Consider the following 25,282-nt stretch of genomic DNA (forward strand, 5'->3'; position numbering starts at 1 on the left):
AAAAAAAACCTGAATTTTTCGGATTTAGTCATTTCATTTTCCAAATAATAAAAAATCTGTTATTAAGTTTATTTTTTTTTTAATTTTGCGTACTAGAACGAATTTTTTTGAGCAACTCTTAACATAATAATCATGCACGGTTTCTGGATGCTTAAAATACGATTCAAAATTTCTGATGTGTTTCGAAGAAAAAAAATTATTAAAGTGCTTTTCGTTTTTTTTTTTTATTTTTTTTAAATATGTCTTTATTTGTATCAAATCATGATTACACTTAAATTACATTATTGCATTAAACTAGGTGTTCAGCTCAATAATGAACTGTTCATAGCCCTATAAGTAACTAGATTATAAAAATTTATTTATAAGATTTAAATTTGCTGAGCGCAATCAAGTTTTTAATGTAGGAGAACATCCTGTAATAGCAAAAATATTTTATACTTAAAACTAAACACTATCTTAAAATTAAACTAAACATAAAGAGAACGAATCTCTGCGATGGAAGACTGCATCGATTTGCCTCTGAAGTTGGAGATGATTTTGTTGGCCATCTCTTCGATAGATTCAATGCCTGCAATCCGATGAAGATCTTCGGTGCTGTGCCAAGGTGGAAGCCGCAAAATCATTTTCAGAACTTTGTTCTGAATCCTCTGGATGACTTTCTTCCTCGTCGCGCAGCAGCTAGACCAAATCGGAACTGCATACATGATCGCTGGTCGGAAAACTTGTTTGTAGATGAGCATCTTATTTCGCAGACACAACCGGGATTTCCTGTTGATGAGAGAATAAAGAGATTTAGTGTATTTATTACATTTAGATTGAATATCTTCAATGTGATTTTTAAAAGTAAGATTCCGATCAAGTGTAAGTCCCAAGTACTTCACGTGATCAGACCATTCTAATGAAACCCCATTAAAAGTTATGGAATGATTTTCATTAGGTTTTAAAAAATTTGCTCTTGGCTTATGGGGAAATAAAATAAGTTGAGTTTTGGAAGCGTTAGGAGAAATTTTCCACATTTTCAAGTAATTCAAAAAGGAATCTAAATTTTGTTGCAATCTATAGCGTACCACCCGTAAATTTCGACGTTTTGCTGAAAGCAAAGTATCATCAGCAAATAATCTTCTACCTTTTCCTTCTGGTACATCAGGAAGATCAGAAGTAAAAATATTGTATAAAATTGGCCCAAGTATACTGCCTTGAGGGACACCAGCTCTAATGGGTGTCCTTTCAGAGCATGAATTTTGATAGCTTACTTGCAAAGTTCGGCTAGTCAAATAATTTTGAATAATTTTGGTGAGATATACAGGAAAATCAAATCGAGCTAATTTAGCTACTAAACCTTTGTGCCAAACACTGTCAAAAGCTTTTTCAATATCAAGAAGAGCAACACCAGTTGAATAACCCTCAGATTTGCTAGCGTTAATCATATTAGTTACACTCAAAAGTTGATGTGTAGTAGAATGTCCATGACGAAAACCAAATTGTTCATCAGGGAAAATGGAATTCTGATTAATGTGAATCATCATTCTATTCAAAATAACTCTCTCAAATAGTTTACTTAAAGATGGAAGCAAACTAATTGGTCGATAACTTGAAGGCTCTGAAGCACTTTTTCCAGGTTTCAAAATTGGAGTTACTTTGGCATTTTTCCATTTATTGGGAAAATAAGCCAAGTGAAAACATTTGTTGAAAATTTTAACTAAAAAATTTAAAGTGCTTTCAGGCAACTTTTTGATAAGAATATAGAAAAACCCATCTTCCCCTGGAGCTTTCATATTTTTAAATTTTTTGAAAATCAATTTAAGTTCATCAATATTTGTCTCACAAGAACTTTCAAACACATTTTGCTTAGAAAGAATATCATCAAATTCTAGGAAAATTTGAGCATCAATCGGACTTACAACGTTTAAATTAAAATCATGAGCAGACTCAAATTGATGGGCTAATTTTTGAGTCTTTTCTGAATTAGTTAAAAGAAGTTTATCCCCATCTTTCAAAGTAGGAATTGGCTTCTGGGGCTTTTTCAAAATTTTAGTTAATTTCCAAAATGGCTTTGAGTAGGGTTTTATGTCCTCTACTGCTTTAGCAAAATTTTCATTACGAATGAAATTTAAACGACGTTTGATCTCTTTTTGAAGGTCGCAATAAATTAATTTCAAATAAGGATCTCTAGTACGTTGATATTGGCGTCGACGAATGTTTTTCAGTCGTATCAAAAACTGAAGATCATCATCAATTAAAGGTTGATTAAATTTATGTTTAACTTTAGGTATTGAAGCGGCTTTAGCATTGACTATTGCAGTTGTCAAATTTTCTACAGCCAAATCAATATCTTCTATTGAATTCAATGGAACGTTTACATCTAAATTACGTTCAATAAAATTCATATATCGCTCCCAGTTAGCCTTTTGAAAGTTAAAAGTTGATTTTAAAGGGTTTTCAATGGGACTTTGGGATAAAGAAAATGTTACTGGAAGGTGGTCTGAATCGAGGTCCGCATGAGTAACTAATTGACTACAATGCTCGCCTAAATCCGTTAGAACCAAATCAATTGTGGAGGGATTTCTAATTGAAGAAAAACAAGTATGCCCATTAGGATATTCAACAGTATAATAACCTGCAGAGCAGTCATTAAACAAAATATTCCCATTTGAATTTGATGAAATATTATTCCAAGATCGGTGTTTTGCATTAAAGTCACCAATAATAAAAAATTTAGATTTATTTCTGGTGAGTTTTTGTAAATCTCCCTTCAAAAAATTTTTCTGTTCACCGCTACATTGAAAAGGCAAATATACGGCAACAATTATAATTTTCCCCATAGAAGTTTCTAATTCAATTCCAATTGTTTCTAAGACTTTTGTATTGAAAGAAGGAAGAAGTCTAAATTTGAGACGACTATTGATGACAATAGCTACACCCCCACCTTGTCGATCAAGTCGATCATTTCGTAAAATTTTAAAGAAAGCATTGCTTTTCAAGTTATTGTCTGGCTTTAAAAAAGTTTCAGTGATGGCAGCAATATGTATGTTTTGAGTTTTCAAAAATAAAAAGAACTCGTCTTGGTTAGCCAGCAAAGATCTAGCGTTCCAATTCATAATATTTAAACATCTATTTGGATCCATGAGGGAATCGTAAAGTCATAATAATTTTGTTAGCATAATTAAAAGAAGTTTGGAAAGCTTCAAACATTGAATTTGCTTTCAACATAAGTTGCATCATTTCCATTAAATTTTGATGCAAAAATTTTAATTTTTCCTCAGTAATCTCACCCAAATCAACAAAATTGTTAGAATCAGAAGAGGAAGGAGAAGAAAAAGTATTTGAATTTCGGGGATTTTCCCAAGCCTTCGCATGAACGTTGAGACTTGGTTTTTTCCCATTTTTATTAGTTAAACCTGAAGAGGGCAACCCATTTTCAACCACCTCTGAGAACGATAAACAACGAGTCTGTGGCGCAGAATCAGCCCAGGTAACATTAAAATCACTTCGGGTATTACCCAGCCGTGATTCCAATGTAGGCCGAGGCTGACTGCGAACAGGCAGGTTGTTTGCCGGTCTGACGTGTGTAGACGAAAAAGAGGAAGGAGGAGAAGAAACTTTTCTGGAAACTTTGGGATTTTTCCTAGAAGCAATAATTTTTGCCCTGATGGGACAGTCTAGCGAATTCGAGGAATGATTACCTGCGCAATTTGCACACTTAAAAAATTCTGTTTTTGGCTTATCACCACCAAAAAGGCATTTAGATTTTTCATGATCGAATGAGCCGCAAAACATGCATCTGGCATTCATTCTACAATTTTTAGTGCCATGACAAAAAGCTTGACAACGACGACATTGCGTAATATTTTGAAGAAAATTGGTAGAAGATTTACGAAAAGGTTCGAATTTGACTCGACAATGAAACATAAGACGAGCCTTTTCAAGAATTTGCAAATTATTAACCTGATCCTTTTTAAAATGGATCAAATAAAGTTCAGGAGCAAAACCAACACTACTGATATTATTCGTGTTGGTTCTTTTCCTCATTTGAATTACTTGAATTGGAGAAAAACCTAACAAAGAATTTAATTCAGCTGTGATCTCATCCGGTGTCTGATCGCCAGTGAGACCACGAAGTACAACTTTAAATGGACGATCACTTCTAGTGTCATACGTAAAAAATTGATGTTTTTTATTATTCAAATTAAAACCTTTTGAAAATCATTAAAAGATTCCGCCAATATACGAGCAGTTCCCTTTCGACCGATCTGAAAAGAAATCTTCACATCCTTGACGGAAGTGACGATTTCTTTTCGAAAGGCATTGAAGTCAGGAATCGTGACCGTTATTGGTGGAATCTTTTCGTTTTTAAGAGTATAAGAAGAAGAAGAAGGTTTCTTAGTACTCTTATCAGAATTAAATATGAATATTTCCTCATCACCGATGTTATGAAGGACATCGAATGAATTGGAAATTTCAACTTTTTTGGCAGATGGCCCTGGATTAGGTTCAGCAATCCGTTTTCTTCCGGCCCTTGAGCCGGCCGAAGACTTCCCCATGCTGGAAAGAAAAGAGAAAATATGAATAAAAGAAAATGAAAATAATTTTAGCACTGAAAAGTGCTGATTGAAATACAGGTAAGGAAAAAATAAATAATGTAAAATGTTCCTGCAGGTACACAGCAACGATACGATGCTCCGGCGTACGTGTTGACGGCTCAACGGTACAGATGGAAGTGAGATGTGCTTTTCGTTTTAATTTTTTATTTTCGAGTAGTTTCTAAATTTAGCCCAAATTTGCTTGATATTGCCCGGATTTTGGATTGATAATTTTGAAATCAAATGCCCGGATATTGTTAGGTTTTTAGATAGAATAAATTTGCCTGTCCAGGATACGCGCGGGAAAAATTCTGATCTCTTTCATTTACTCCGTTATTTTGTTTTGTTTATTTTCCGGTTAAATGAAAGACTGTCATATTATACAAGAAAAATAATATTCTACGTATGGCTGTGGAAGTTTGGAAATATCCAAAACAACTGAACAGATAACGATGAAATATTCCATTACAGAATCTTCTGTTCATATTTATGGTATAACACCAAGAGAACGTATAATTTTTAATTAATAGAATAAGACGACCATAAATTGATTTACTTGGTTTTTGTAAACGCCAAGAATGTAATGAGTTAGTTAGAGAATAGAATGATATTAACTTAGTAATTCTATGTGAATTTCATCAGAATACCAAGGAAATGTTGAATACTATCCACTTCTTCCTTACGTACTAAGGTGCTAAAAAACTAAACAAAATTAAGGAAAAAAATAGGGTTGACTTTGTAAAAATAAAATTCATAATTTGATCCAACACTCAGTATCAGAAATCACGAACAGATAATTGGTTCAATAACATCTCCAAATACAAGAAGCTTGGAAAATAAATTTTTTAGTCTCGACGAAAATATCATTCAAGATCCAAAACAGAGATAATGAAAACTGAATTAGATTTGCAAAGACTTTTTTGAATTTCATTTCTGATTTTGAATTCAAGATCTCAAAGTGAAAAAAGATTTCATAACCGTTTGATTTGAAATTGCTGTGAATAAAAATTCCACGTACATTAGACTGAGTCGATTTGGGGTCATTTTGGAATTTCTCAAACCCTGGGGCCTAAAAAGCTTCGTATTGGTCCAAAACTCATCCATGATTTTTTGCAAAATTTTTAAGTAACGTTTACATGAGTAAATTTGAACTTTTGGGTTTGTATGGGAAAATTTATTATTTTGTACTGAAAAATCAACATCACTTTTGTTTCATCTGTGGAACCGAGCCAGCTTATGTTTTTTATGCCAATTTATAAAATTCCTAAAGGTAATTTTCCGCTACAACGTACATACACATATATTGAATGTTCTAATTTTCTTTGTTCAGTGCTTATGCATCCATTTCTTGATAAAGTTAAAGTCGATATAAAAAATATGATTTTAAAAATTAAGAGGAGATTATCTAATACAGAGAACATATCAAATGCATGATATATAACGAAAAACAGAATGGTATATGAAAATTTGTTGATATTGAAAAAATTGCAAAATTTCATACCATGAAAAGTGTTGTGCTATTTCTACAAATTTGGTACCTATACGATAAAGAAAATTTCAAACATGGTTTTGACGAAAAAGGAAAGACAGTTGATCAAAACTGCTTAAAATGACGACACATTTCAACAAAACACTTTTTGGCACTTATCTTGGGGTTAATAGAAATTGAACATATCGGTGTCAAGGATCCTCTGTAAATGACAAAAAAATGTAAAACGGAAGAAAATAGATTTTTAACTTTATCCCAGAAGATATTCGCTTTCCAGTTTTGTTGGAAGTCAATCTTCTTCGAAATTTTTTGCCCCTGGAGGTAGGTACTACCATAATATGACAGAAGTATTACGAAAATAGTCAAAAAACTGTGTCGATTCACTCCGTTTGAAGGTAACAATCCAGTTTCATGAGCGTAAATAATTATTTACATATTTTCTGCTTATTTACATGCTCATTATTTTTGCGAAATTCAAAGGCTTAACGATGTTTGCCGGGTCAGCTAGTTTTATATAAAAACCTGCCAAAATCCGGGGATTGAGTTCAAAATTGGGTAAATTTTTTCAAAACCCAGAAATTTCTCAACAAAAATCTAGAAAAAAAAGAAAAATTACGTTTTGGAGGCATACATAAAAAAATGTACAACACAATTTGTTTTTTTTTGTTTGATTTACCAAATAATGTGAAAAAATCCAGGTTAAATCAGGTATTTTTTTCTAATGATATCCAGACAACAGGGCTGGGCAGGACTTTTTTCAAATTTTGTATTAAATATCCGAGAGAACCCGGATAAAATCGGGCAATCTGGCAGCCTTATTGTAAGTAAACTGAGATAAAAACAACTCGGCATCAGAATGAGCTTACACAAAATGTGCAGCAGCATTTCACAGTGTGGTTGCTAAGTTGGCTCAAATAAATTATCATATAATCTTACTACGAATTAGAACTAATTAAATTATAATGTGTCGTAGCTTGGCTTTCCGTAGATTTATTGCTCCAAAATACACAGAGTAACACAGTTTGAATATCACTTGTGTACACTTTTCCAAGACTGAATAAAAGGCTTCTTATTGTCAAAACACTACCTGTATTTAAGTTTTTTTTTATAGTTGGATACCAGATCTTTTTCATACAAATGTAGCATTTTCTTCATACTGTCAAGCAAAAAATACAGATAAAATTACTTTTCACGGTTTCGAAGGAATTATCGAATTTTTCCTGAAACACGGCTAATTAGGCGGCGCCTACCTTCTTCGTCCATCGTTTAAGCTATCTTATTCCACCAGGTCTTCATCTGATTGATGTCGTTGACATCCTTTTCCTTTGCTTTGGGTCTCCTCTTCATGATTGCCCGGTATTTCTCAATAAGGCGGAACTGGGGGCAGTTGTGTGGGTGAAGGTTTTTCGGAACAAACTGGACCCCTTTCTCTGCATACCATTCTTGAACGACTTTGCTGTGATGACAGCTTGCCAAATCCATTCAAAACAACACGGGATGGTCGTGGGATCGAATGAACGGCGAAATTCATTTTTGGAGACTTTTTGGTACAGTTCCGACGCCATTGTCTTATTTGAAACGAAAACTTTCTTTATTTTTTCCTCAGCTGCCAATGCCCTGTCAAATCATTAATTTCCTTGCAAATTTGTCGGCAAAAATAAATTTAAATTTGACTGGAACATTCCTCCGAGCCGTTGTCAAGTAAATTTTTTCACCTGGGATTTGCTCGAAGTCAGTCTTGACATATTTAGGTTTCATCGTCCATCAGTAGACACTTGTCCAACTTGGTCACCACCTAGTCGTATAGCTTCCGAGCACGGATTTTGGTCACAATATTCTGTTTTATGGTCCGATTTGACTGTTTGCTAGCTCGAAACGACTTGATTCCTTCCCAGAGTGGAATTCTCTTCACGATACTATGGGCAGCACCAAATTTTCTGGCCATAAATATCATGGTCCTACAGATTGGAATTCCTCTTAATTGTTTTCATAATCTTACCACTCAGTTTCCGGTCGACAGTTCCACTCCGACGATTGGCTTGAGGCTTCCAAATCGTCGACAATGTTTCCTTATATCGTGTGATAACGCGTCATACGGTATTTCTGGGCAACTGCAGCTGTTTAGAAGTTTAGAATTTTAGAAAAAAAAAGTTACAATTTTTTCACTTATTTATTCTTCTATGTGAATTGTTTGCAAAATACAGTTGATTTGTGGAATGTCAAAAATAAATACGTGAAGCTGACAAAATTATCGACACGTGGCCGTGGGTGCCAAGAACTTCCAAATCCGTTCACCAAGAGCGCCACAATATGAGCAAAAGTTTCCTCAAATTCTAAATGAAGCAAGCTTTAGCTTTTGAAGATCGGACACGAATGCCAAAAGTCGGTAAAATGTCCTTAATTAAATAAATAAATAAATAATAAAAATAAAAATATTAATAATAATTTTGCTTTTGAAGAAGATTTTTATCAAAACCACTTGGAGAAAAACCTTTTACATCAATAGGGGCTACACGTCAGGATTGCCAATTTTTTTTTTTAATTTAAACAAAAAATAAAAATTAGAATACGTCAAAGTTATGGAAATTTCACTCGGAGCGATAACAATTCGTATTTTGTTCGTCACTCCACATTTTATCTTCAGCAATGGCTTATATGCAGTTCATTGCTACTCATTTTTCATCACATTCACGAAAATCAGGCAAAATCAGGCTTGTATTAAAAAATCAGGGAATTGCAATGGCTTATCTGGTTGTCATGATGAGCCTCAAGAATCAGGCAATTCCTGAAAAATCAGTCACAATGGCATCTCTGCTACACGTACACTGCCGGCCAAAAATTTGGGATCACCTCCTTAAAAACATGAAAATTTTGATCGGCCATATATCAGTCATCTGATAAGATATTGGATTTCTTTTAATCTCATTCAAAAGATCGTGACCAAAACCTTCTTCGTATGTATTTGACAAAATATTAATTATATTTATATGATTTAAATTTAGCTTATAGTTGGGACATTTTTCATAAACAGAACTTCAAATTCAAACACGATCATCTCAGGGTGGGGTTGATCAAATTTCAAAACTCGAGTTGCTTTCGAATCTTTTTTTCATACTTATTAAAACACATTTGTTTTTGTGCGAAAAATTTGCAATACATATACCTAAAATAGCTACGTAAGTCATCGTCCAAAAGTTTGAGATCACCCCGTAGTAGGGTGTAACGGCCAAAAATTTTTGATCAGTCTTCTAAAACATGCATTTTTACTTCACGCGTATCTCTGATATCAAACAACGTATTGATTATCTGGTAAGCTGATTTCGAAGCTAATAAGTTGAACTTGCTTTATGGATATTTAGTTGGGATATTATTGAAGACTAACTTCTTTAGAACTTAAGCAAAAGTTTCATCATTTTCTGACGATTACTACCAAATAGTCCGACAGTTAAAAAAAATATGTAAATTTGTTTTGATCGTAACTTGGTTGTGTTACAAGTTATTGCAATATTTAACTTCTTTTTTAAATGTTAACGTCCAAATTCTTTATACAACGTAGGTCTCCTATCTTTTATTTACAAAAGAATCAGCCTTGTCTATCTGAAGGTTGCCAGAAGATTTAAGACTAAAGATACGATTTAAATTCTGTCGGTAAGTATTAAAGAAAACATTTTTTTCGACTTTTTTCTTGATTTTTGTTGAATAATTTCTGGGTTTAGACCAGATTTGCCCGAATATTTCCCGATTTTTTTGTGGTCAATTTTGAAATCAAAGCCAGGTATTTATATAAATTTGCCTGGATTTGGCGAACAAATCCAGGCAATTTTATTTTAAAACCTTGCAAAATCTAAGCATTTGATTTCACAATTAACGACCAAAACACCGGGCAATTTCCGGATAAATTTTATCAAAACCCAGAAATCACAAAAAAAGAAATTGAAGAATTATATTTTTTCATTAAATTTTATCGACATATTTAAAATCGTATTTCAAGCTTCCGAAAAACCTTTTATGATTATTTTCATAAAGTTTTTCAAAAAATTTAGTTTTGGAGGCATAGATAATAAAATTTACAACACAATTTTTTTATTTGAAGTCTACAAAATCCGGGCGTTTATCAATGAAATCCGGGTAATCGGGCCAGGCCGAACTGTTTGTTTTAAATATCCTGGCAAACCCGGATAAAACCGGACAATCTGGCAACCTTAACAAAAACCCGAATATCTCAGGCCATATAGCATCAATTTAATGTTCCTTTTTTCACTTTGAAGGTTAATTGAATTTCTTTCGATCATCTGAACTTGACTTTTGGTTGAATTAACAGTGATGTTGAAATTTGTGAGTTTTTGATCAAAACAACACATTTTATTCAGAAAAAACTCAATTTCATCGACAGGTTTTGACTAGATTTTGATATTTTTAAAACTCCATTCTCTGTAAACATTGCATGTTAGTTTAAAACAGAGAAACACAGAGATCAATTATCAAAATCGGTTGAAAGTTGTAGAAACTGTGATTGTTTTTCTGCAACAATCCTGCTTGTTTTTCTCAATAATATTGAAGAATCATGAATAACAGTAAGTTCACTAATCTCAGTGTAGGAAGAATATGATAAATTTTAAGCGCCTTAGACTAAAATTATCATTGGTTCTCTAAAAGGTCTCATGCTAAAGTTAAGCAAGGTTTGACTACTGGAAAAGGAGATTTTGATTTATTGACTAGCACACTTTTCTCGTAGCAATATTTCTTGATTGGAGCATGACTCATAAAGTGTTCTAGAGAGATTTTTCTTGAATTTCATTTACGCAACGTATTTCAATGTTGTATGGAAATCGTTCATTTAAGCATCGCAATTGACTAGACTCAACCAATTACAAAATGATGGAACGAGAAATGAGGATGTTCTCTTTCACAGAGTCTTCAAATGTGTGAATTTGTATTGAAAATGAACAAACTTTGAAATTTTCATTCATGAGTTTAAAATAAAACGTGTCTCCCATAATTTTACAATCAAATATTTGATATTTGAACAAAATAATGCTGTCATAAAATATTTTTTTGGTTTGCACAAATCTGAGATTTGACAATTAAAAAAGTAAAAGTTTTTGCCCTTATAACAAACGAACTCTGCGCTTCTCTCTGAAAAATGTTCGAATTTTATTTCATCCAAATGCTTAGAAGACATTCACAAAAGTTAGAGCAAGAATACTGTTTTTATTCGACACACCCTAACATTTTAATATTTAAAAAATCATAACTCGCTTACAAAATGCCATATGTACAGTGAGTGAAATAAGAATAGCCCCACTATGTGTTTTGCTTGTTAAAATATGAATGATTGAAAATTACGAAAATTTTCTTCCACAGTCCGTTCTGAATTGCTTAACGGATAAATCAAGCATAAGTTTATTTTTTTTGGACGTAGAAATTGGCGTTGAGGACCAAAAATGTGAAAAAAGGGTGCGAAATAAGAATAGCACCACTTGAGTTTTTCAACAAAAACAAGACTATTTTTAAAAGTTTACTGTGTAAAAGTGAATAATAATGCTTCTACGAATTATTCAAATAGATAACTGCATGTTGAGGAGCTTTCCAGATTTCCAAAGGTTTTCAAAGGTTTTAAAAGGGGGTTTTAAGAGATGCTCCTCTAGCGTTAAGGAATTTAATATTTGAGCTGTAATTCTGTAAAAAACTACTTACTTTCTTCATAAAAATGACGGTAAATGATGAAACTAACATTCGGGATTAATTTTGAATAAAAAAAAAGTAGGTTGGAAATCAAAAACTTTGATTTTCTTCAGTAAACCACACTTTTTTTCCAGTTTCAAGTCGTAGATGGCAGCACTATCTTGCAGTTAAACCCAAATTTAGTCTCAATATTGATTTTACAGGTTTATTTAGGCCCATATTCATCATTTTGAGGTATTTTCAGATCACAGTTTTGTGGAAGTTCAAGGCGCAGAAAGTTTTTCCGTATTTGAAAAAGAATCACCAGCACAGAAATGTACAACCGCAAAAATTCCTGCTCATCTCAACTTCCGATTCAATTGCAAATCATATCAATAATATTGCTAGCCGTCTGGTCCATCAAGCTCCATCGCAAAGTATAACTTTATTCTGATAATCGGTCCAAAAAATTCACTTTTAGTGACCTTGATGCAATTCTATTTTTTTTTGGATTACGTGATCTTAGAATTTCCAAAGCCTTCACACGGTACATGTATTTATTTCTTGACCAAAATCATCTAGCACTTCCTAATTAATCCCGGATATTCGAAAATGGGCATGAATTTGGTTAAATGGCAAGATAGTGCTGGCAAGATGGCAAGATAGTATCTATGACATAAAACTAGAGAAATAGTGTTAGACTGTTAAAAGAACATCAGTATTTTTGAATTCCAACCTGCTTTTTGGATTCAAACTCAGCCTCAAATCTATGTTTCATCATTTTGCATCATACTTATGAATGTTAATGAAGAAGTCAAGCAGTTTGATAAAGTTTTAAAGCTCAAATATCAAATTCCTTGACGCTAGAGGAGCATCTCTTAAAACCCCCTTTTTAAACCTTTGAAAACCTTTGAAAATCTGGAAAGCTCCTCAACATGCAGTCATCTATTTGAATAATTCGTAGAAGCATTATTATTCACTTTTACACAGTAAATTTTTAAAAATAGTCTTATTTTTCTTGAAAAACTCAAGTGGTGCTATTCTTATTTCGCACCCTTTTTTCACATTTTTGGTCCTCAACGCCAATTGCTACGTCCAAAAAAATAAACTTATGCTTGATTTATCCGTTAAGCAATTCAGAACAGACTGTGGTTGAAAATTTTCGTAATTTTCAATCATTCATATTTTAACAAGCAAAACACATAGTGGTGCTATTCTTATTTCGCTCACTGTATGTTATGTCTTGGGTAAAGTTCCTCAAAAACCGTAGGCTACAATTTGATTTAAGATTATTGAAACCCATGACATGATGAGAATTTTTGCTGAAGACACCATTTGTCCATCTCTTATACATAGTATATTCGTAATTAATTTTGTCACGATAAAGTTCCGTTCTGGACAACTGTGCATTGGAAAGAATTTAAAAATGACAGACTTTGCTTGCTATTGAGAACTTTTATTAATTTCATGAAATGATTTTGCAAAGGTTATTTAAATCAATAAATTCGTTGGCTATGCAAAACGATTTTTTGAAATTTTTTAATTCTCATCCTACGGTTACACAGCTTTCAAATGAGCAGTCTAAAACGCTTAAATATAAAAAAAAATATTTTGAAAACAAAAATTTTTGTGTAACATCAAATATCTTTTCTGGGGTACAGTTTAGGTTTGTGCTCGTTTCCATGAATTGTAAAACAGGAATCAAGGAATATTTTTCACCCAAAGTTATATTTTTTGTAATTTTAAGTACATCTCTGGAGATTTTTGAAAGAAAAGTTTTGTTTTCCCATATTAATTGCCATACAAATTTCAAACTCGTTACGCTAATTCAGGACTGCATGTATCGCTTCCAAAATTTTTATTGCTATTTCTGGCAGCAAAATAACCGAAAAAAGTCATGGGAGGTGTAAAAATTTTAGAATTTGAAACTTCCATAAAAAACTTGCAGCGGTTTACTGTTTATCGTGGATCAAATTTAATAAGGGGTTTAGAATTTTCATTTTTAAAAGCCATGTTGACTATCTAGGATTCAATAAATGGTGTACTTATCAGATGTCCAAAACTAATTGCTTTGTGGACGTTGTTCCGAGGTTGACTTGAGTGTCAAATCAATTTGTCGCCTTACCTGTAAAAGAAAAGAAGAAAAAAGACAATTAATACTGAGTAAGAGTTTAAAATTTCTTGTGATGTAAATAGCAATGAAATAACTTAAAAACATTTATATAGATATTGAACAAATTGAGGCCAGCTCAGACATAAATCCAAAATCCTACACATCACCGCCTGAGAGATGGAAAAAGACTTGTTCTACCCGAGGCTTTCAACTGACCTACAGTACTGGAGCCAACTAACGCCATCGCGCAATCCGCGCGAAAAATGCCGGAGCCCGACCCTGTGTGGGCTAAGCTAGCTGGCTCCAAAAGAGTGTGTTGGACCAACAACCGATCAATAACTGAATAAAAACTATCCTAGTGCACTCGATGCCGACCTCTCCCAAGGTTTGAGATTTCACCACCAGAGTACTCATGCTACATGGCGACCGTCATTTTTCCCTCTTTGAGGTAGCAAGAAATCCGAGCGACCCTCAGGCCACAGTTCTGATGGACCAACCGATCCATATCTCCCGCATCCTCCTGTAGGTAAACCGAAAGCACAGGTTCAACATGTGTTCAGATCTTGATAAATCACGCCGACGATCAACCACAAATCAGGCAACAAGCTCGCCGAATGACAAATTTATTATTGCCTCAACTAGGTAGGTAAGTACCTAGAACGCTCGCTCGCGTATAGCGTATTGCGTATGAAGTTTGCGTCAAAAAACTATCGAGTAGGCGTACTCCTCTCTCGGGAATTGAACGCCAAACTATTGCGCATTGCTGGCATCCAACCTTCGGGGGCAGCTAACAACTTTTCGCATGCAAATGTGGGTAGTCGCCAAATGCTATTTTTTTTTCCTTAGAGGTTTGAGAATGCCTCTAGGCATCCTCCTGAGTCCTCTAGATCAGCTGTTGGGGTTTTGTTTGTTTCTCTCCCCGTTTCCAGAGTGTTTGGAATCGAAATGATTTGTTGCCCTTTTCCGTGGCAAGTTTAGCCGAGTGATGAAGTTATGAAACTTGTCTGGAAACTTCAGCACCCGGCGAGGTGAGCGTCGTTGTTGTCGTGGTCGTCGTCGTCGTCGCCAATGAGACGCCACCGCCTCCGGTTAATCAAATGTGGTCCCTAAAAAATAGCTGACCAGAACCAGCTTCCCAGCATCGAATCGACGACTATGATGTAGTAGGTACGCGTTGCACAAGCGATTCAAGTCCAATCTCTAGAGAGACAGAGCAAGAAATAATCTTAGTACAACCTACTAAAACTAGAGAGGTTGCGTGTGAAATCAGTTCCTCATCACACTTGTTCGTCACTATGATGGCAAAAAAGTAAAATAAACTAAAGAAAAAAAAGAATTAAATATCTCCGATGACGCCAACTTAAACTAAGCTAGTAGGAAACTAGCTTACCCACTGCCTCTACTAGTAGATACTAGCTAGAGACCTCGGAGATCTCGAGCTTACCTGATCCCCGAGAGATTTGTACCACCTAGCTTAGTTGTACAAACCAAAAGCCTACGCAAATTTTTCAACATTCATAACACCTACTTGCCCTACAGCACAAAATATTGATGTCGCCCGATATCTGGCACCGGCTTGGCGGTTGGTTTCGAGATGTAGTCACAGTACACCTCAAACCGATTGAATCGATCGATTTTCCAGCCTTAATCAGGTGAATGTTGCAATTGACAGAATTATGACTTGCAGCATTCGGAGGGAGAGTGATTAGTGTTTGCATTACTTAGCCGGGTTTTGCTGACTAGGACCATGGTCGATGACATTGTATTAACTTGCATCGGGTTTGTTTGACATGTGATCAGCTGTGGATGAATAAGTTCCAAAACATCGAGTGAGTTATTAAGAAACATAGGTGACATGAACAATCATAATCATATTATTTCAAAATTGATAATATACTATACTAAAAGAAGAGGTTACCAAATTTCAATGCCCATCGGAGCTAACTATGTGCCAAAAATGCGCTGAAATGTGCATTGCGTCATTAATATGATTTCTTTCCCGTCACTGGCTTCAAAATTCGAGTACTCGGGCAAAATGATGCAAGACCTCTTCATACGATTATTTTAGCAAAACAAGCAAAATATTTTATGGGATTCATTCTATTGAAATATTCATACCAGTAACAAGAAAAAAAAATTGTCGTCGGTGGGAATCGAACTCACAACATTATTCAACCTTCATCTTGCCCATGCGACAACTAAACCAGTGTGCCACATGAGGCAGATGGGAAATGAGGGTTTACTGCAGTGACAGAAAAGAAAACATATCACTTTCAGCACATATTTAGCTCCTATCGGCATTGAAATTTTGCAACTTCTTCTTTGGATGTAGCCTAGGAGAAAAAAAGTTATGGATTGAAGAAGTTGTATTATTAAGAGTTGCAAAAAAACCCTTCTGAATATTTTGGCCACTCATTTTTTCGAAATAATCTAATTGGCCATTTTCGTTCATCCATCTATTCATAAAAACGTACCTCTGGTTCATCCGCCGTCTAGCGCACCCTCTACAAATACGTCTAGCTTTTAAAAATCAAAACATCGAAACTGAGTGATCATTTTCTATCAAAAAGCCCCAAAGTGTTACCAAAAACTCAACAGTTCTCATCCGAAATTTGATGCCGAAACTATGTAACGAACGTGTAAAAATACGAAAATCTCTCCCAGTCGATTAAAGGAAGGGACCTATATATTACAATATTTTTCATCAAACGAATGCAGAAAGAGTAGTTAAAAGATTTTTCCATTACCATCGCAAAAACATCTTCTTGTTTGAACTTTCTTCTCTCAAATTTATGAAGATATAAAAAATGCCTTTTAATTGGCCGCTTTTCGCGATGAATTTTCATCATTTTCATCATAAATCGCTGCAGTCTTCCATAGCAGATATTCGGTTTCTTTTTAATTAGTTTAAGTTTTAGGGTAGTTTTTAGTTTTAGTTAAAGTTTAAAATATTTTTGACATCACAGGATGTTCTTCTATACATTACAAAACTTGATTGCGCTCAGCAAATTTAAGTCGAATTAATAATTTTTTAGTATTCAGTTAACTATAGGGCTCTGAACCTTTAATTATTGAGCTGAACACCTAATTCAATATAGTTATGTGATATAAATGTAATGATGCATTGATACAAATAAAGATATATTATAAAAAATCATTTTCATCTTAACTCAACTAAGGAAATCCTCTAGACTGTTCCTAAAATTATTTATAGTTTTTGTAGGATATGTGAGTTCTTTTACTTTTCTCTTCACACTGCTTATCAGCTTTTACACAGTGCGCTTTCTGTTCATTAAAACTTGACCTACAAAATTTTTCAAAACTTTTAAATTTGATCAAAATTTTGACCATTTTAATCGATTGATCCTCTTTCCCACAAAAACAACATAAAAGGTGTCCCACATCTAATTGCATCACTTTGCAAACGCTGTACAAAATCACTCATTGAGTATTTTTGCTCAAAAATTTGCACAAAGAAAGCTGAAAATGTGAAGTTTTCAAGTTATATTTATTTTATTCTGTATTTTGAAAATTGAATAATAGAACCAATCAAAGTTGAGCGCAAATTTATTCTGCGCAAATCTTCAGAAGAAATACTCCTTTCTTCAAAAGCTACATATGTTTGATAACAACTTTTAGTCGTGCTGCTGTAAGTTTTGTGATTGAAGTCTCTATATACACTGCCGGCCAAAAGTTTGGGATCACCCACTAAAAAACATGCAAATTTCGATCCTTCATATCTCAGCCGTCATAGTACATATTTCAAATCTTCTAATCTCATCTGAAAGATAACGAGCAATAGCTATTTCGGAAGCATTTTGCCCAGAAATAATGTTTTAGTTTTGTACCTCAAACTTAACCTAAAGTTAGAACATTTTCAAAAAATCACACTCAATATTCAAAGCCGATCATCTCGGGACAGTGTGGACCAAATTTAAAAATTTGAGTTGGATTAGAATATTTATTCATTACTTCTCAAAACACAATTGAAAAGTTTTGTGCATAAATTTTGGAATGCACTTTAAATTAATAAAATAGACACTTAAGTTATCGTCCAAAAGTTTAGGATCACTCCTTAGTATGGTGTATCGACCAAAAGTTTGGAATCATTCTTTTAAAAACATGCAAATTTATCTCATTGATATCTTTCTTATCTAACATCGTATTGCAGATCTGGAGGGTTCATTTGAAAGCTTTGGAAATATTGTTTTTTTTTTTCATAAATTCATTAAAAAATTATATTTTAAAGTGTTAGCCATAAAAAAATCAAAATCATAAGTGTGAACTTTCAAAAATCAATTAATTTCACGTGAATTTTTTATGGTTATCACTTTAAAACATAATTTTTGAATAGATTTATGAAAAAACAATAATTTCTAAGCTTCCAAATGAACCCTTCAGATCTGCAATACGATCTTAGATGAGAAAGATATGAATGAGATAAATTTGCATGTTTTTAAAAGAATGATTCCAAACTTTTGGCCGATACACAATACTAAGGGGTGATCCCAAACTTTTGGACGATAACTCAAGTGTCTATTTTATTAATTAAAAGAACATTTTTTCATTGTGTTTTAACGCTCGGCTTTGAATATTGAGTGTGACTTTTTGAAAATGGTCTTACTTTAGGTTAAGTTTAAGGTACAAAACTAAAACATTATTTCTGGGCAAAATACTTCCGAAATAGCTATTGCTCATTATCTTTCAGATGAGATCAGAAGATTTGCAATATGTCCTAAGACGGATGAGATATGAATGATCAAAATTTGCACTCCACGAGAGTTTTTACGCAATATTACGATTCCAGATCAAACAAAAACCATGTATCAACTTTGTTAGACCTTTAGAATAAGGATGTCAGAATTTTTTAAGCACGTATCCGGGCCGGACAAATCTGGGCTATTTTATCTTAAACCTGACAAAATCCTGACATTTAATTTCAAAGTGAAGTTCTTAACAAAAATCATGAGAAAAGAATTGAAAAAATTGTTTTTTCATCAAAATATATTAACAGATTTTTAATCGTACTTTAGGCTCCCATAAAACCTTTTATAAATATTTTTATTAAACATGCTCAAAATCTTTGGTTTTGAGCGCATAAATAAATAAAAATTTTAACACAATTTTTCTGTTCGGCAAATAAGGTAATTAAATCTGGGCAATTTTCTGCGTTGCAGGGAAAATGATTGCATTTGAATTCAGTCTTCTTTGTGTATTTAGTCTGACTGATTTGCAGCTTCCACAGATCTTCAGCAAATAGTAGAAGTATCTCTGGAACATCCAGGCGAGACGTCAACGAAAAATTTCTGGCTGGAAACCGGCCAGGTGCCCGCTCAAGAGTTCGTTCTGATGTCCATTATGAAAGTTTTCAAAATATCTTTCCGCTGAAGTTCCAAATATGTTAACAGAAAATTAATTTAAAAAAAAAATTAACCAAGATAGCAAGGTGTGCGCTCTTGAAAGCTATAAAGGTGACTCTGATCCTTCCCATAAAAAATGGGTTATTGGACGCTCTCTCTTGCCACGTATACCTAACTGTGTGAAAGAATTAAACCGTCATCGCATCATTGATTTTTAGCGTGCACGAAGTCAATTAGTCAGTCAGCGATCAGTTGCTTCCGAGCTTCGGACCTCCGGACAGGTCTGCACTTTTTACGACCTTGACAGGTTGTTTCTCGTAAGCTTAATTAAACGAAAAATTATCTAAAAAAAACAATCTAAAAAAAAATTAAAGAGGAGAGGACAGCCTGAATTATTCATGAGAACTCAAGCGAGTTGCGAAGACAGCTTGAAATTGAAAGGCGAGTTGAGAGGACAGCCTGAGTAGTTGATAAGAAATCAAGTGAAACGAGAGTACAGCTTGAAATTGAAAGGCGAGTTTAGAGGACAGCCTGAGTAAATGAAGAAAAAACAAGCGAGTTAAGAGGACAGCTTGAAATAGAAAATGAGTTGAAAGGACAGCTTGAGTAGTTGATGAATAAACGAGCGAGTTGAGAGGACAGCTTGAAATCGAAAGGCAAGTTGAGAGGACAGACTTAGTTATTGATGAGAAATAAAGCAAATAGAGAGCGTGAGATATTTATGAAAAAATGAGTTAGTTGAGAGAACAGTTTGAAATTGAATGGCGAGTTCAGAGGACAGCCTGAGTAGCTGATGAGAAATCAAGTTAAAAGAGAGGAACGCTTGAAATTGAAAGGCGAGTTTAGAGGACAGCCTGAGTAAATGATGAAAAAAAAAGCGAGTTAAGAGGACAGCTTTAAATTGAAAAACGAGTTTAGAGGACAGCTTGAGTAGTTGATGAAAAAACGAGTGAGTTGAGAGGACAGCTTGAAATTGAAAGGCAAGTTGAGAGGACAGTCTGAGTTATGGATGAGAAATCAAGTTAGTCGAGAGGACAGCTTGAAATCGAAAGGCGAGCTTGGAGGACAACCTGAGGAAATGATGAAAAAACAAGCGTGTTAAGAAGACAGTTTGAAAAACGAGTTGAGAGGACAGCCTGACTAGTTGATGAAAAAACAAGCGAGTTTAGAGGACAGCTTGAAATCGAAAAACGAGTTGAGAGGACAGCCTGAGTAATTAATGAAAAAACAAGCGAATTGGGAGGACAGCTTGAAATCGAAAGGCGAGTTGAGAGGACAGCCTGAGAAATTTATGGAAAAAACGAGTTAGTTGAGAGGACAGCATAAAATCGAATGGCGAGTTGAGGAGACAGCCTTAGTTGCTGATGAGAATTCCAAGCAAATCGAAAGAAAAGCTTAAAATTTTAAAGCTTAAATTGCAAAGCGCGTTAGCGAGATAAGATAGCTTGAACAAACTGTCTGGGAAAAAAGAACATCGAGTGAAAAGTTTGATATGCGTCAAGAGTATAACATTGCAGGATGTTGAAAGAACAGCTTTTGTTGCTAAAAAATCAAAGTTCAATGGTTTGCATTTCTTCGGAAAAGAGAATAGATTCAGGACAATGTAGTTGAAATTGTTTTTTTAGTATTTACATAGTTCGCATTTTTTGGAACAGTGGACGCTTATATTGCGTACATTCAATTGTTTAGTTAGTGAACAGAGACGTAAGGTTCATTAAAATATTTGAGATGATTCAGTCCAACGGAGATTGAAAAAATGGTGGAATTGAGATTTGTAAACATCGGCCACGCATCGTAGCGTAAGTTCTTCATATTTACTTCACATCAGTTCATTGAAAGTACTCTTGGCCAAGTAAATATACGAGTTCTTAGAATAAAAACGAATTTGTTTGAAATTTATTTTTTTATTCTAATGTTGCGATAATTAGTGTTTTTTAAGTAAGTCAGCATATTTCTCTTTGGAAAACGTACAATTTGTGTGTCTCCCTGTGTTTAATACATTTTTTTTTCATGAACATCCTAGAAAAGGATAGGATTTTAAAACAGTTATACCAACATAAAGGAGGGGGATGTGTGAACGGATTAAACCGATATCATGTCATTGATCATAAGCGTGCAGGAAGTCAATTAGTCGGCTAATATAGCGAGTCAATTAGTGTGTGTGTTTTTCTGGTGATCAAGTTATCTATAATCTAATATGTTGTATTACAGTGACTAGACAACATAATGTGAATGAAAGTAACTCAATTCTACCACTGAATCCTGAGTTTTCAACAGAAAGTTATTCACAAAACAAAATGTTGCATTTTTTCGAATATACTTCTTAGTTTTGAATATTGAAATAACTGAATCAAATTTAAACGGTTGATTATATATCCACAATCGTTCATTAAAATGGATACTGAACAAAATCAGAATAGTGGCAGCAAATGAACCCATGCTGCTTCATCTCGTCCCTGTTCACAGTAGATTAGAGGGCCCCCTGAAGTTTCCTAGGCTTTTTCTAGTTGATCCTAGACAATTCGAAGACCAATTAAAATATTAAAACTATAGCAGGGCCGACAGAGGGACTCCAGTCTACTCCCGGAGGGTTGATCCCCATCGGGAACCGGTGTGGACCTCCTCTGCGAGAGACCCCGGTGGTAATTAACGTGTTGGAAACGGTTAAACAAGCGCTAAACCTAGCTGACATTTTCCGGACACGGACACGGAGTTTAAATCTGACGAGGTGCGCTGGATAAAATCCCACATAAAACTGTGCTACGGGGTGTTGCTTAGTAAACCACAGCCCTTATTACGCTTTGGCTAGTTCTGGGGTCCGTTTAAACCAGACCCGAGAAATGGAAAGAGGCAGTAGCGTGTTAATCACCCTGTCAGAGTTCAGAATGACCACCACCAGAGCAGCAGGATGACCTTTTGCACGCGACTGCGCCCAAGAAATGCAAAAGGACAATGTTCCCTCAGAAGTGAAGACCTCACACGCCTCCAAGAAATGCAAAAAAAAAACTAGAAGTGAGTTGGTTGATGACAGCTTTTCGACCCAGTCAGTGCGAATGTTATAGCTGCTGATGGGTCCCAAATGGCGGTGTTTATTATGATGTCTCTAAGTGATTCGATGATGATGGACGCTTGAACTTTTTGTCTGCCTGCAGTTGATTGAGCGGGCTATGTTGAGTGTTGAAAGCCGATGAGGGGAAGACCTTCGAGAGTACCAAGCCGTGGTAAATAGATTGAGAAGGAGGAGGCGGACGATAATTGTAGGGCTGGAAAGTAGACCACCGCGATCGGATGATGTTCACGATGATGATGATGATGCCTAAGGTTGGACTTGATTTTTTCGCGAAAGGGCGATGGCATTGATCCATATTTTTGCCATCATCGCCTAGCTTTCGGTGTGTTGATAGACAGATTGGCATTTACTGCGAAAATATTATCGGGTCAGCCTATTTGCATTTAAGCTCAGTGAATTGAAAAGAAGGTTCAAGTTTTTTTTTAGGCAGTTTTAAACACTGCGATCATTTAAACGATCTCTACGATTAGAAATGTTAATTCTTTCTGCAATGAAGAACAAAAATGACAAAAATGACAAAAATGACAAAAATGACAAAAATGACAAAAATGACAAAAATGACAAAAATGACAAAAATGACAAAAATGACAAAAATGACAAAAATGACAAAAATGACAAAAATGACAAAAATGACAAAAATGACAAAAATGACAAAAATGACAAAAATGACAAAAATGACAAAAATGACAAAAATGACAAAAATGACAAAAATGACAAAAATGACAAAAATGACAAAAATGACAAAAATGACAAAAATGACAAAAATGACAAAAATGACAAAAATGACAAAAATGACAAAAATGACAAAAATGACAAAAATGACAAAAATGACAAAAATGACAAAAATGACAAAAATGACAAAAATGACAAAAATGACAAAAATGACAAAAATGACAAAAATGACAAAAATGACAAAAATGACAAAAATGACAAAAATGACAAAAATGACAAAAATGACAAAAATGACAAAAATGACAAAAATGACAAAAATGACAAAAATGACAAAAATGACAAAAATGACAAAAATGACAAAAATGACAAAAATGACAAAAATGACAAAAATGACAAAAATGACAAAAATGACAAAAATGACAAAAATGACAAAAATGACAAAAATGACAAAAATGACAAAAATGACAAAAATGACAAAAATGACAAAAATGACAAAAATGACAAAAATGACAAAAATGACAAAAATGACAAAAATGACAAAAATGACAAAAATGACAAAAATGACAAAAATGACAAAAATGACAAAAATGACAAAAATGACAAAAATGACAAAAATGACAAAAATGACAAAAATGACAAAAATGACAAAAATGACAAAAATGACAAAAATGACAAAAATGACAAAAATGACAAAAATGACAAAAATGACAAAAATGACAAAAATGACAAAAATGACAAAAATGACAAAAATGACAAAAATGACAAAAATGACAAAAATGACAAAAATGACAAAAATGACCAAAATGACAAAAATGACAAAAATGACAAAAATGACAAAAATGACAAAAATGACAAAAATGACAAAAATGACAAAAATGACAAAAATGACAAAAATGACAAAAATGACAAAAATGACAAAAATGACAAAAATGACAAAAATGACAAAAATGACAAAAATGACAAAAATGACAAAAATGACAAAAATGACAAAAATGACAAAAATGACAAAAATGACAAAAATGACAAAAATGACAAAAATGACAAAAATGACAAAAATGACAAAAATGACAAAAATGACAAAAATGACAAAAATGACAAAAATGACAAAAATGACAAAAATGACAAAAATGACAAAACAATTTAATTATTTAAAAAATTGTTGAAAAAGTTTCTCGGTTATTTCAGTCATAAAAAATCATAAAACAATGTTCATTTACTATATCCGACGTTTCGGCATTTTAATTTTTTCAAGAAACCCAGTTTACTAGTAAAATGGAAGAAGGCCACAAAATTCCATTTCTCGACATGTTTCTTAAACGTTTAAATAACCAATCAGCAAATAGCAGCTGGTATCAAAAACCGATCGCATGTGGAAGGTTTTTGGAAAATTTACTAGCCCTTCTACTTAATCGAAAAATAAATGTCGCTTCATCAATCGAGTTGCCAAACTTTCCCCTAACATGAATGAGAAATCAAAATTCCAAATAATGGACTCTCATTTCAAACTGAGTAATTATCCCACAACTTTACGTCATAGCCAAATAAACAACAGAAATTCTCGTCCAGCACATCTGATAAATAATTTCAATAACAACTGATAGTGGTTAACGAAAGAACGAACAAGAAAACAAAAAAAAACATCTTGTAAGTTTTTAAAAATGTATCACCAAACAAAAACATCATAAATTTGCAATAGATTTCTTTACGCTCAGCCAGTAAGAAGCAATATTTCATAGAAATTTGCGCGCAACGTATGAGTGTTCAATCATTCATGTTCTAAGTTTTCACACCACAGACAACGAGACGACTTTTCTTCATGACAGTTTCATAGATTCAAAAAACATTCTGGACAATTAAAACGAAAAATTATTAACCATTTTCAACATGCACATTGTTTTATATTATTTGTTTACTCATTTGATTTGTATTGACTACAACATTTTATTATATACCGTCGTCGTAGAATTTAAACAATTCGAAATAAGGAATAACATTAGCTGATACAATAATTAATCAAAATTAAAAAAAAAACAGTTCCCAACTCTCCAAATTCCTTGATAAAGGCAAAATATACATGCCGAAACGTCGGATGTAATAAATAAACATCGTTTTGTAATGATTTGAGACTGTAATCGTCTAGAAACTTTTTCAACAGAACCAGATCAGTCGATGGGAAATTTAAATAATTTTGAATTTTTTTTCCAATTTTGATGAGTAATAACTACCAAGAAAATAAAAAAAAATCAAAAACCGTCATTCCTAGAAGTGTAAAGCCCATTGCAATTTACCCATACCAATTTGAAAGAAAATGAAATATTGAGGCCATATTTGACA

At 33.7% G+C, this 25,282-nt stretch overlaps 1 protein-coding gene across 1 annotated transcript in view; it reads right to left on the reverse strand.

Annotated features, from left to right (window-relative positions):
- The window catches only part of LOC129751861 (semaphorin-5A), a 325,193-nt gene that overhangs the window by 213,014 nt on the left and 86,897 nt on the right, over positions 1–25,282 (reverse strand). The gene's annotated exons all lie outside the window — the stretch shown is intronic.

Source organism: Uranotaenia lowii, chromosome 3 (genome assembly GCF_029784155.1).
Source record: "Uranotaenia lowii strain MFRU-FL chromosome 3, ASM2978415v1, whole genome shotgun sequence".
Classification (NCBI taxonomy): Eukaryota; Metazoa; Arthropoda; class Insecta; order Diptera; family Culicidae; genus Uranotaenia; species Uranotaenia lowii.